Genomic DNA, 14,464 nt, shown 5'->3' on the forward strand with positions numbered 1-14,464 from the left:
ATGCACTTATGATTGAAACTCTAGCAAGCATCCGCAACTACTAAAGATCATTAAGGTTGTGAAACCCAACCATAGCATTAAGTATCAAGTCCTCTTTAGTCCCATACGTCATACCCCAGTTACTCGGGTTTAAGTTTATGTCACTCTCGCAACCCACCGTAAGCGAACCATGAACATATTGCAACACCCTACAGAGGGTCCCCCCTCACGTTTGCGCGAGAACCGAGGGCACCATAGGACAACACCATAAATAAAATATACAGTCATACCAACCAAGATGACGATTAACCCACAGGACAAAACAGATCTACTCAAACATCATAGGATAACCATAGATCATTGGGAAATAATATATGGAGTTGAGCACCATGTTTTAGTAGAGATTAAAATGGGGAGAAGAGGTGTCACACCGCTGCATAGAGGGGGATAGAGTTGGTGTTGACGGTAGCAAGATTGTTGATGTAGATCGCTCCTGATCGTTGCCCCGGTGGCACTTGATAACCCACAAGTATAGGGGATCAATTGTAGCCTCTTTCGATAAGTAAGAGTGTCGAACCCAACGAGGAGCTAAAGGTAGAACAAATATTCCCTCAAGTTCTATCGACCACCGATACAACTCTACGCACGCTTAACATTTGCTTTACCTAGAACAAGTATAAAACTAGAAGTACTTTGTAGGTGTTCTTGAAAAGGTTTGCAAGATAATAAAGAGAGTGTAAATAAAAAGTAGGGTCTGTTTAGATAAAGAAACAAAAAAGTTAGTATAGCGAGTGTGGAAAAGTGGTGGTAGGAGTTGTGAAATTGTCCCTAAGCAATTGACTACTTTACTAGACCGATAGCAAGTTTTATGTGGGAGAGGACGCTGCTAGCATGTCATACCTGACTTGGAATTCTATGCACTTATGATTGGAACTATTAGCAAGGATCTGCAACTACTAACATTCATTAAGGTAAAACCCAACCATAGGATTAAGATATGTTGGTCCCCCTTCAATCCCGTATGCATCAATTTCTATGCTAGGCCGAAGTTTCTGTCACTCTTGCCCTCCAATACATAGTCCTATCAACATACAACTAACCCTATGGTGTGATCCACACGCGCGCTCATATGATGGGCACCAAAGGACAACAACATAACCACAAGCAAATTAAATCAATCATAGTAATTAATCAACCACCGATAGGACAACGAAAATCTACTTAGGCATCATAGGATGGCAACACATCATTGGATACTAATATGAAGCATAAAGCACCATGTTCAAGTAGAGGGTACAACGGGTTGCGAGAGAGTGGACTGCTGTAGATAGAGGGGGGAGGTGATGGAGATGTTGGTGAAGATGGCGGAGGTGTTGGTGTAGATTGCGGTGATGATGATGGCCCCCGGTGGCACTCCGGCGCCACCGGAAGCGAGGGGGAGAGAGCCCCCCTCATACTTCTTCCTTGACCTTCTCCCTAGATGGAAGAAGGGTTTCCCCTCTGGTCCATGGTCTCCATGGCGTGGGAGGGGCGAGAGACCCTCCGAGATTGGATCTGTCTCTTTGTCTCTCTCTGTTTCTGCGTTCTGGAATTCTGCCCTTTCACCGTTTCTTATATATCTGGAGATCTGTAACTCCGATTGGATTGAAACCTTCGCCCCGATTTTTCTCTCCAAAAATTAGCTTTCTTGCGGCCAAAGAAGAGCATTAATCGCCTTACAGGGGTCGCATGAGGGTCAGGGGCGCACCCAGGGGGCGCCCCTGCCTCGTGGCCCCCTCGGGCACCATCTCGCGTTGATTTTCTTCCCATATTTCACATATATTCCAAAAATATTCTCCGTCCATTTTTATCCCGTTTGGGCTTCGTTTGATATTGATTTTCTGCGAAATAAAAAACATGCAACAAACAGGAACTGGCACCGGGCACTGGATCAATATGTTAGTCCCAAAAATAGTATAAAAGGTTGCCAAAAGTATATAAAATTTGTAGAATATTGGCATGGAACAATAAAAAATTATTGATACGACGGAGACGTATCAGCATCCCCAAGCTTAATTCCTGCTCGTCCTCGAGTAGGTAAATGATAAAAATATAATTTTTGATGTGGAATGCTACCTAGCATAATCTTGATCACGTAATCTAATCATGGCATGAATATTAAGACACGAGTGATTCAAAGCAATAGTCTATCATTTGACATTATGACAATAGTACTTCAAGCATACTAACCAAGAAATTATGTCTTATCAAAATAACATGGCCAAAGAAAGCTCATCCCTACAAAATCATATAGTCTGGCTATGCTCCATCTTCGCCACACAAAGCATTCAAATCATGCACAACCCTGATAACAAGCCGAGCAATTGGTTCATACTTTTTAACGCACTTCAGCCTTTTCAACCCTCACGCGATACATGAGCGCAAGCCATGGACATAGCACTATGGGTGGAATAGAATATGATGATGGAGGTTTTGTGGAGAAGACAAAAAGGAGAAAGTCTCACATCGACACGACTAATCAACGGGCTACGGAGATGCCCATCAATTGATGTCAATGTGAGGAGTAGGGATTGCCATGCAACGGATGCACTAAGAGCTATAAGTGTATGAAAGCTCAAACTGGAAACTAAGTGGGTGTGCATCCAACTTGCTTACTCATGAAGACCTCGGGCATTTGAGGAAGCCCATCATCGGAATATACAAGCCAATTTCCATAATGAAAATTCCCACAAGTATATAAAATTGATAACTCAAGAGACTCTCTATGTGAAGAACATGGTGCTACTCCGAAGCACAAGTGTGGTAAAAGGATAGTAGCACTGTCCCTTCTCTCTTTTTCTCTCTTCTTCTTTTTTTGGGCCTTCTTCTTATTTTTTGGCCTTTCTCCTTTTTTATATATTTTTTCGTCCGGAGTCTCATCCAGACTTGTGGGGGAATCATATTCTCCATCATCCTTTCCTCACTGGGACAATGCTATAATAATGATGATCATCACACTTTTATTTACTTACAACTCAATATTGCAACTCAATATCTAGAACAAAGATATGACTCTATATGAATGCCTCCGATGGTGTTCCGGGATGTGCAATGATCTAGCGTAACAATGACATCAAAGAACGGACAAGCCATGAAAACATCATGCTAGCTATCTTATGATCATGCAAAGCAATATGACAATAAATGCTCAAGTCATGTATATGATGATGATGGAAGTTTCATGGCAATATATCTCGGAATGGCTATGGAAATGCCATGATAGGTAGGTATGGTGGCTGTTTTGAGGAAGATATAAGGAGGTTTATGTGTGAAAGAGCGTATCGTATCATGGGGTTTGGATGCACCGGTGAAGTTTGCACCAACTCTCAAGGTGAGAAAGGGCAATGCACGGTACCGAAGAGGCTAGCAATGATGGAAGGGTGAGAGTGCGTATAATCCATGGACTCACATTAGTCATAAAGAACTCATATACTTATTGCATAAGTTTATTAGCCCTTGAAGAAAAGTACTACTACGCATGCCCCTAGGGGGATAGATTGGTAGGAAAAGACCATCGCTCGTCCCCGACCTCCACTCATAAGGAAGACAATCAATAAATACCTCATGCTCCAACTTCGTTACATAACGGTTCACCATACGTGCATGCTACGGGACTTGCAAACCTCAACACAAGTATTTCTCAATTTCACAATTACTCAACTAGCATGACTCTAATATCACTACCTTTATATCACAAAACTATTGCAAGGAATCAAACATATCATATTGAGTGATCTACAAGTTTTATGTAGGATTTTATGACTAACCATGTGAATGACCAATTCCTGTCATCTCTCTAAATGGATATAAGTGAAGCAAGAGAGTTTAATTATTTCTACAAAAGATATGCCCACGCTCTAACAAATATAAGTGAAGCAAAAGAGCATTCTACAAATGGAGGTTTTCTATGTGAAGAGAAACAGGCAATCCAAACTTCAAATGATATAAGGGAAGCACATGAAGCATTCTATAAAGCTATACTCAAAAGATATAAGTGAAGTGCAAAGAGAATTCTATAAATCAACCATGGACTATCTCATACCAGCATGGTGCATCTAATAAAAGTGAAAACTAAATGCAAAAGACGCTGCAAGATTGCACATATCGCATGAACGAAACGAATCTGAAAACATACCGATACTTGTTGAAGAAAGATGGGATGCCTTCCGGGGCATCCCAAGCTTAGCACTTGAGTCTCCTTGAATATTTACTTGGGGTGCCTTGTGAATCCCCAATATTGATCTCTTGCCTCTCCTCCTTCTACTCACATAGAGACCTCCTCGATCTTCGAACACTTCATCCACACAAAACTCAATAGAAAGCTCGGTAAGATCCCTTAGTATAATAAAGAAAATCACTACTCTAATTACTGTTGCAAACCAATTCATAATTTTTTTTGCATTATATCTACTGTAATATAAATTTTCCATGGCTTAATCCACCGATATAAATTGATAGTTTCATCAAAACAAGCAAACTATGCATCAAAAATAGAATCTGTCTAAAACAGAACAGTCTGTAATAATCTGAACATTCACCAGACCTCTGGTACTTCAAAACTTCTACCAGAATTAGGAAAAATAAAAAATTGTATATAAATACAGTGCAAAAGGTTTCAGAACCGTTTTATGTTCCAGTAAAAAATGTAAAATCTCGCACTACAGCCAAAGTTTCTGTCCTGCACAGTACAAACCAACAAGCATCTAAAACATCCTAAAGGAAAACCTTGGCACATTATTTTTATTTTTAAACCTTATAAAAGAAAACAACAGAAATAAATGACTCTCTAAAACTTCCGGGTTGTCTCCCTGTCAGCGTTTTCTTTAAAGCCATTAAGCTAGGCATATGGTGCTCAAGTAATGGATCCACCCGGATCCCAAGGTATATCAAAGCCAATTTTAATTAACAATGATTTGTGATTTAGTAGTGAGCACAAAGTAACATATATCATGTAATGACAAAGCCTAACTCTCTTCCTATGCATCTTCATGTCATAAAAGAACAATTCATGCACACAAAGTAAAGGCCAATGCATATTATAAACAGTTCCTTGCAATTTTATCATACTGGAAACATAAAGAGGTGGAGATATAGTTCCTCTCTCATAATAATTGCAAGTAGGAGAAGCAAGCACATGCATATTATATTTATCAAAATCATCATGTGCAACGGTAAAAGGCAACCCATCAATATAATCCTTAATAAGGGCAAACTTCTCCGATATAGTGTAGTCGGGAGAATTCAAAAAGATAATAGGACTATCATGCGTGGGTGCAATAGCAACAATTTCATGTTTAACATAAGGAACTATAGAAAGTTCATCTCCATAAGCATAATTCATATTGGCATCTTGGCCACAAGCATAACAAGCATCATCAAAAAGGGATATTTCAAGAGAATCAACGGGATCATAACAGTCATCATAGCAATCATCCTTCGGTAAGCACGAAGGGAAATTAAACAATGTATGAGTTGAAGAGGTACTCTCATTAGAAGGTGGGCACGGGTGATCAATTCGCTCTTCCTCCTTTTGTTCTTCGCTCTCCTCCTCATCTTTTCCATCCAATGAGCTCATAGTTTCATTAACTTCTTCCATAGACTCCTGCAAAATATTAGTCTCTTCTTGGACAGCGGAGACCCTCTTAATAAAATCATCAATATCGGAATTGAATTCATAATTCTCATAGAAATGTTTAAGGATAGCTAAATTTTCAGGTCTATAAACTGAATCATCAAAATTTTCACACTCTTTAAACAAAGATTCAATTTCATAAGCACCCATAAAAGCAACAAATTATTCTATTTGTTCCACATCATAGTAATCATATATACCATTAGCATAAGAAGCCAAGGTTTTATCATCATTAAATTTGCATGAAAAGGGAAGGTGTGGAGCCTTCATCCTAGAACAACAAGTATAATCATATCTCAAGCATAGTTCCCGAGCATACCAATGCAACATATGAATTTGATCCCATAATAGTTTCCCTTTTTGAGTCAAGCGATAATCCCTAAAGTATTCACGTTGATCCAATAGGTCTCCCATAACATAATTGAATGAGGTTTTCTTAGGATTATCAAAGTAGTATATAATCTCTTTCACACAATGAGCATTGTGGGTTTTAGGAGGTTCCCCATCTCCATGAATAGCATGTACACCTAATTTTTTTGGTATTTTGGGCTCCATATCCATAACCAAAGATAGAGAACAACCTAGAACAGCAAATAAAAATTACTTAGTGAGCAAACAAGCACACACAAGAATATTCACACCCAACGAGGAGCTAAAGGTAGAACAAATATTCCCTCAAGTTCTATCGACCACCGATACAACTCTACGCATGCTTAACATTTGCTTTACCTAGAACAATTATAAAACTAGAAGTACTTTGTAGGTGTTCTTGGAAAGGTTTGCAAGATAATAAAGAGAGCGTAAATAAAAAGTAGGGGCTGTTTAGATAAAGAAACAATAAAGTTAGTATAGCAAGTGTGGAAAAGTGGTGGTAGGAGTTGCCAAATTGTCCCTAAGCAATTGACTACTTTACTAGACCGATAGAAAGTTTTATGTGGGAGAGGCCACTGCTAGCATGTCATCCCTGACTTGGAATTCTATGCACTTATGATTGAAACTATTAGCAAGCATCCGCAACTACTAACCTTCATTAAGGTAAAACCCAACCATAGCATTAAGATATATTGGTTCCCCTTCAATCCCGTATTGTAACATCCCAAATTTTCAATTTGGAATGTTATACATAGGTCATTCATGCATATCATATTTTATTGCATCTTCGTTCCGCAATCATTGAAATCCTAAGCAACTCAAGGACCCTCGGAGAGAGTTGGGGATTTCCCGGTTTTCATATTTGATTTTTATCAAATAATGAAACGAGGATTTTTGATTTTAATAATTTTTGCTCTCCAAAAAATATTTCATTTTAAAATAAATGAGAGGAGATAATATGACTTATCCAAAATAATTGAAATATTGGAGGAAAAATATTAAAAATCATTTATTTGATTTTATTTGGATTTTATTTGCAATTAGAAAAATTGCACGTTTTTTCAAAGTTGCATTTTAGGGCCAAGAAAATGTTCATCTTGTTCTAAATATTTTATTTGGATGGTGAAAATTTGTTTTGGCATTTTTAGATTTTTATTTTATTTTCTAGGATTTTATTTCTCTCGGTGAAATTGTTTTAAAAAAATCTCTCCAGCCGACTGGGCCGAAACCTGGCCGGGCCGCCGGCCCAAGTCGTCGCTGCCTTCCTCGCGCGCGTGTGCCGCCGCCGCTGACGACTCAGACGAGGAGTCCGAGCCGGACTCCTCCGCCACCGTGCCTTGCCCCCTACTCCAAGTCGCCGCCCCCATTTAAAGCCGCCGCCAAACCCCCCACCACCACACCACCACCGCGCCCCGAGCCGCCACCGCAGCCCCGCCGCTTGCTGCGCCCGCGCCGCCTGCCGCCCGCAGCGGCCGCCGAGCCCCGCCGCCCTGCGAGCCGCCGCCCTGCCGCCTAACCCCATCTTGCTGGAGGTACCGCACCGGATTCTGAGCCGCCGGTTTTTTTAAAAAAACTGTTCGGTTTTTTAGAAAACCCTAGTTCGTTTTTTAGATCGGTTCGCCGGGTTTTCTCGGTTCTTCTAATTTGCGAACGTTCGTCCGTACATTCGTTTTAATGAACGGTTTTCGCCCGTTAGTTACAGTTAACGAACGCTCGTTCGTTAGTCTGTTCGTCAGTTTTCTTTTTATCAGATTAATCTACGATTATTTTCGATTGTGATTTCTGATCCGATCTTAGTTTCTGTTTATCTTTTCGTTCGTTAGTCGGAAACAGGCGATTCAAGTGCCTAGATCTTCGTCTCGAGACCCTCTTTCTATTTAACCAACTTGCACAAGTGTTTTCTACTATAAAATTTGACCTAAGTCCAGATTAGTAAACGGATCTTGTTTCTTTTGCCGTTTGAGTTTCGTTGCTCTGTTCGATTTGATTCTTTTTGCGTACCGGAGTTCTTAAGTTGAACTTTCTGGTCAACCTCTCTTATTTGAGTTTTTCTTCCACATATTTGCTTGTTGCTTATGTATGTTATTGTTTGTTTGCGATAGAACACCCGCAGTGCGAAGCGTGTTACTACGAGTCTCTAGGTTTCGTCGATCGTCAGCAAGGTAAGTAACACATTGATCATACCCATTTCATACCCAGTTTTTATGCATTAGTTCCAATCCTCAAACATTGCATGATTAGGATGTCATTAACTTGTGGGTTGGGAAGTAGTTGTTGAGGTAGAACCTATTGCCCTGTTACTATCAAACCCTTGGGAGTTACTTCTACGCGTTGTTTATATTGCTATGCTATGCTATGCTCGTAGACGTGGTTTGGGTTTGAGTGAAATCCATGACAGATGTGAGATTGTTAATTAATGGTTCAACTTAAGGTGGCAACTTAAATTAACATCTGGGTGGATTGAGGCACCTGGGGAACCCAGTGTTGTCTATTTATTTGGAAATCCCGGGGTACCCGTGTGATCTTCCTATGGACCGCCACCCAGGCTCAAAGGGAACTGGGATGATTCATGCTAGAAACTTACGTGTGTAGCCACAAGCTATTATCGGCTCTAGCATAGTTGAGTAAGTTACGTGAAGCTCTTGAAGATGTAGATCAGCAGGTAGTGGGTTTTGTAGGTTTGGTATGGTCTACCCGGAGTAAAGAGTTAATGTTTCTGAAAGACTGTGTCTCGGTCATCTGTTTCTCAAACACTGTGTAGTGCGAGGAATCCAACGGAGGTGATCGGGTCTTGTGGGGAAAAGTGCGCAAACCTCTGCAGAGTGTACAATCTAATCACGGTTAGCCGTGTCCCCAGTTATGGACAAATTTGAGTATCTAGTACTTGGGTTATCACATGTATCTCATCACTTTTAATTAATATTGTTGGGTTGTTAACTACTTTAATTTGGGATTGAGTTGGGGTTACCTTCTCAATATTGTTCAACCACCATGATAGTTAAATTAAAATCTATTCCTTTGTTGTAGGAAAAAAATTGGCTTTACGCAAAACTATAAACATAGAGCTTTCCACTAGCCAAATATGCATGTAGTGATAGCATTATTCTGTTCTTGCTCTACTGTGTTATTGCCAGCATATTCCATGTGCTGACCCATTTTCGGGCTGCAACGTACTATGTTGCAGACTTTTCAGACGAGGAGTAAGGTTCGTTAGGTCATTGCCGTGCAGCTCAGCTATGCCATTGGAGTTGATGGACTCACTTTATCTTCCAAGCCTTCCGCTGTTATCGCATTAGATGGCCTTAAGCCATATTATTGTAATAAGTTCTCTCTTGATATTTTTCGATGTAATAAGTGTGTGATTGCTACTCTGTTATAAATTCTTCGAGTACTGTGTGTGTCAGCATTACCGATCCAGGGATGACACTGAAGCATAGAGACTTGACCATCTAAGGTCGGGTCGCTACAAGATGGTATCAGAGCACACGCTGAGTGTAGGACACGACCACTAAGATAAACCATAGGTCACTCTTCTCTACTCATTTCTGACTCCTCTCCATTTTCTACTCTTTAGGATGATGGAGATGAAGAACAAGTTTGCACAACCGGATGAAGACACACCTTTTGGACATCACTTGAAGGAAGTCACTAGGTACTTGAACATTGGAATACCAAGCTTCACTGGGACGTACAATGCCACCCTACCAGAAGAGGAGCGCTGGATGATTCAAGTACAAGTTCCAGGAAGGACGTTCTCGCCAACCTCTAAACCCATAGAATTTTCCTTCGACGCACCAACCTGGAGTTTAGGAAAGAGTATGGCAGCTCACATCACCATGGGACGCATTGGAGAAGTGTATCACGGGGATCTCAAGGACACTATTTACCAAATATGTGGGCGCCGAGACGAGCAATGGGAAGTGATCAGCACTAAGAAGGATAGATCCATTGCAGCTTTCATCCAGGAGTTAAACCAGCACATTCGACGTCAGGAGAACCAGATGTGCGCAGACATGATGGACTTGAAGAAGGCGAAGACTAGGATCATTGAGCTGGAGGAACAAGTCAAGTTTACACACGATGGATATGAGGAGGAAATCAAGACACTACTAGAGAAGAATAACGACCCAGTTAAGAAGATCGGAGTATTCATGGGAGACCCCACACCAGTAGAAGAAGACGAAGAACCCAAGGAGATTCGCCCCGAGGACTACATCATCATCGACGACACCAATTCAGATCCTAGTGAGGATGACTTTGAAGACGAAGCTGGAGCAGACATCATGGAGTCTTCCACCGATCAAAATTTCTAGATGACAACCATATATTATTAGTATTCCCCCCATATAATCAGTAGTAGTTGAGCACTTTTGCGATAGTTCTAGACCGCTTGTATGCCCTTGCTTGATTGATTGAGTGAAATGATTGTGTTTGTCTCATGCGCATATGGGTAGTGCTTTCTCATTAGACCCCTTTTCTATTCTGATCTCTTCCATCTAAACCCATCAGATGCCTCCGAGACGTGACACCGGTTTTGCTTTCCCACCGGAACTCGGCCAGTTGATCTAGCAGCAGAATACCCTGATGTAGTTGTTAGTTCAGACCCAAGGCAACAACAACAACAACAACAATCCACCACCACCACCACGGGTTGACAACCTAGCCCGTTTTCTGAGGTTATAGCCGCCGGTCTTTTCCAGTAGCACCGAGCCTATAGTTGCTGATGATTGGCTACGCCGTATTCGAAGGGAGTTGACCACCACAGGTTGCACAGATGCTGTGAAGGTGCGCTTTGCCGCACACCAGTTGGATGGACCAGCAGCCTCATGGTGGGAGAATTATACGGCCACTTTTCCTGTAGCCAATGTCACTTGGGACCAGTTTCAGCAAGCTTTCCGCACAACCCATGTCTCAACTGGAGCTATGCAGATGAAGAAGCAGGAGTTCCGCAACTTACGCCAGGGGAACCGTACTGTGGCTCAGTACGTGGATGAGTTTAGCAAGTTATCTCGCTATGCCCCTGATGATGTGGCCACAGATGCCGCGAAGCAGGGGAAGTTTATGGAAGGGCTAAATGATGAGATGAGCATGCAGTTGATGGTGGCAACCTTCAACAACTACCAGGAGTTGGTAGATAAGGCTCTTATGATTGAAGGGAAGCAGCAGCAGATTGAGAGCCATAAGAGGAAGTACGGACGAGGGAAGTATAACTCAGGAGCTCAGCAGAAGCCTCGCCTAACCCCGAACTCGGGAGGACTTGTTCATAACCATGGAGGTCACAACCACACTAGAGGAGGATCGCATAATCACAATGGTGCTAAGAATGGAAATGGAAACGGATCTAACAACAACCAGAACCGCTCCAACCCAGCCACACCCGCCAAAAGAGACCTAAGTCAAGTTACTTGCTTTAAGTGCGGGAAGACAGGGCACTATGCTAATGATTGTCCCGAAGGAAGGAATGGAAACGAAAATGGGAGCACTGGGAAGAAGCCTAATCCATTCAACAAAGGACAAGTTAACCACGTTAACGTGGAGGAGGTTGAAGAGCAGCCGGACGCGGTAATAGGTAAGTTTTTGGTTAAGTCATTTACCGCTCTTGTTCTTTTCGATACTGGTGCATCACATTCATAAATATCAAGGGGATTCGTGGAAAAGTTTAAACTACCAACCCAAACCCTTAGGACCCCTCTCCTAATGAGTTCACCCGGAGCAGAGTACATGGCTAGCCGATGGTGCGACCAGATACCCCTAACCATTGGCACACATGTTTTTCCGTCCGACCTAATTGTCTTGGAGTCACAAGGATTGGATGTGTGCTTACGCAGGACAGAAGAGTTGTTCGTATGCCTCACGACAACTAAATCCTCATGAGTTGAACTATGCCACGCATGATTTGGAGCTAGCAGCCATAGTGAATGCGTTCAAGACTTGGAGACATTACCTTATTGGAAACCGTTGTGATGTGTACATGGATCATAAGAGTTTGAAGTACATCTTCACACAGAAGGAGCTGAACCTTAGGCAGAGGACATGGTTGGAGCTTATAAAGGATTACGACATGAAGCTACACTATCATCCAGGAAAGGCCAATGTCGTAGCAGACACTTTGAGCCGGAAGAGTTATGCCAATATCCTTGAAAGTAAGGGATTGCCGAAGGAGTTAGCAGAGGATATCATGGAACTTTGATTGGAGATAGTTCGAAGAGGTTTCATTGCAACAATGGAGGTTCAATCGACATTATTAGGCAAGATTCGAGAAGCTCAGAAGGATGACAAAGAGATTGCCGAGATAAAGGATAAGATGAGCAAAGGAAAGGCCAAAGGTTTTCGTGAGGATGAGCACGATAGCTTGTGGTTTGAGGATTGAGTTTATGTGCCCAACAACCCAGAGATCAGGAAGTTAATACTTCAGGAGGCTCATGACTCACCATACTCGATACACCCCGGAAACACCAAGATGTATTTGGATTTGAAGGAACGTTTCTGGTGGACTGGTATGAAGAAGGATATCGCCGAGTATGTAGCCGTATGTGATGTATGTCAGAGAGTAAAAGCAGAGCATCAGAAGCCAGCAGGACTGTTACAGCCTATGCCTATACCCGAATGGAAGTGGGATAAACTTGGCATGGATTTTATCACTGGATTGCCCAGAACCAAAGCAGGATATGATTCTATATGGGTAGTAGTCGATCACTTGACCAAAGTGGCTCACTTTATCCCAGTGAAAACCACATATACAAGTGCGAAGTTGGCCAAGATATATATGTCCAGGATCGTATGTCTGATGGGGTTCCGAGGACCATCGTATCAGATAGAGGAACACAGTTTACCTCAAAGTTTTAGCATCAGTTACATCAGACTTTGGGAACAAGATTGGAGTTCAGTACAGCATTCCACCCGCAGACGGATGGACAGATCGAGAGAGTCAACCAGATACTAGAAGATATGTTGAGAGCCTGTGCGCTAAATTATGGATCTAGTTGGGATGACAATTTGCCTTACGCAGAGTTCTCGTACAACAATAGCTACCAAGCCAGTTTGAAGACGGCACCGTTTGAAGCCCTGTATGGACGCATGTGCAGAACGCCGTTCATGTGGGATGAGGTAGGAGACCGGCAGTTGTTTGGACAAGACTTGATTAAGGAGTCTGAGGAGAAGGTTAAACTGATTCGTCATAGACTAAAGATTGCTCAGTCCAGGCAGAAGAGTTATGCAGATTCGAAATGCAAGGAGGTAACCTATGAAATTGGAGACAGAGCATATTTGCGAGTATCACCTTTACGACGAGTGAAACATTTTGGAGTTAAGGGAAAGTTAGCCCCGAGATTTGTAGGACCGTGTCGTGTTTTGGAACGGATGGGAGAAGTTGCCTACAAGTTGGAGTTACCTGAGGGATTGTCAGGAGTTCACGATGTGTTTCACGTTTCACAGTTGAAGAAGTGTCATGCTGAGATGGCCGATATACCGTTAAGAGATACAGTATCCTTGGAGGCGATTCAGTTGGACAGTGATTTGACTTATGAGGAGAAGCCAGTTAAGATTCTTGAGTTTGCCAGCCGAGTCACCCGCAGCAAGGTTATCAAGTTTTGCAAAGTTCAGTGGAGCCACCATACCGAGGATGAAGCCACCTGGGAACGAGAGGATGATATCCACAAAGACCACCCACACCTATTTTCTAGCCAACCCGAATCTCGAGGGCGAGATTTCTCTTAAGGGGGGTAGGTTTGTAACATCCCAAAATTTCAATTTGGAATGTTATACATAGGTCATTCATGCATATCATATTTTATTGCATCTTCGTTCCGCAATCCTTGAAATCCTAAGCAACTCAAGGACCCTCGGAGAGAGTTGGGGATTTCCCGGTTTTCATATTTGATTTTTATCAAATAATGAAACGAGGATTTTTGATTTTAATAATTTTTTCTCTCCAAAAAATATTTCATTTTAAAATAAATGAGAGGAGATAATATGACTTCTCCAAAATAATTGAAATATTGGAGGAAAAATATTAAAAATCATTTATTTGATTTTATTGGGATTCTATTTGCAATTAGAAAATTTGCAGTTTTTTCAAAGTTGCATTTTAGTGCCAAGAAAATGTTCATCTTGTTCTAAATATTTTATTTAGACGGTGAAAATTTGTTTTGGCATTTTTAGATTTTTATTTTATTTTCTAGGATTTTATTTCTATCGATGAAATTGTTTTTTTTAAATCTCTCCAGCCGATTGGGCCGGAACCCAGCCGGGCCGCCGGCCCAAGTCGCCGCCGCCGCCGACTCGGACGACGAGTCCAAGCCAGACTCCTCCGCCGCCGCGCCTTGGCCCCTACCCCAAGTCACTGCCCCCGCCTTTAAAGCCGCCGCCAAGCCCCCACCACCACACCACCACCGCCGCCCCGAGCCGCCACCGCAGCCCCGCCGCCTGTCGCACCCGCGCCGC

This window comes from Triticum dicoccoides, chromosome 1A, assembly GCF_002162155.2.
Source record: "Triticum dicoccoides isolate Atlit2015 ecotype Zavitan chromosome 1A, WEW_v2.0, whole genome shotgun sequence".
Taxonomy (NCBI): Eukaryota; Viridiplantae; Streptophyta; class Magnoliopsida; order Poales; family Poaceae; genus Triticum; species Triticum dicoccoides.